Source organism: Montipora foliosa, chromosome 2, assembly GCF_036669935.1.
Source record: "Montipora foliosa isolate CH-2021 chromosome 2, ASM3666993v2, whole genome shotgun sequence".
Classification (NCBI taxonomy): Eukaryota; Metazoa; Cnidaria; class Anthozoa; order Scleractinia; family Acroporidae; genus Montipora; species Montipora foliosa.
The window spans coordinates 40,653,727-40,654,496 of NC_090870.1; positions in this window are offsets into that span (position 1 = coordinate 40,653,727).

Genomic DNA, 770 nt, shown 5'->3' on the forward strand with positions numbered 1-770 from the left:
CTCCATCCTGGTTCAACCACTGATCTTTTTCTTTCCAGTGTGCCATGTGACGAAGCAAGTATTCATTATCTATGAATGTATCTTCAAAGCAGAAACCAAGAACATAATAATCCACACCATCTTTCCATTCCTTTCCACAATCAACACAACACTCTTTATACTCCATCATAATCACGTGATCCTTGCCAAAACAAATTTTGTAAATTCGAGCATCCTCATAACCAAGCACTTTTAAGTACTTAATTACTGTTTTCCAGTTGTCATGTGGAATGTGGTCATCCTTCAGAAGTTCATAAAGATTCTGTAACCCTTCCATTGTTCCTTCCTGGGACATTCCATTTTCGATTTTGCTCTTTAAATGTCACAAAAGAAAGCCGGTGATATCAAGTTCTGTTGCTGATTGAACACTGTGAGTGTTTTCACTAAACGCATCGAATGAATTGCCAAGGATTAAGTCATCATCTTCACTGTGCGAACCACTCAAGTTTGTACTGTCAAAGATATCGTGACATTCTTCAGATGTTCTGTCGCTCAAGCCAACATCGGGACTTCCCCTTTCGATTGCACATTTACTTTCGGTGGCCTGAGTTTCGAAGCTAGCATCATTACTCTCTAAACCACCACTCAGAATATCCCATTCAAAGTGCCACTGTATTGTTGTTCGATGACAACAAACTTCACAGCGACAGTTATTACAGAAACACAAAGCTCGTGAAGACATATCGCCATTTTTTCGTCCATGTGGAAAAACAACCTCGTTCTTGGAACGT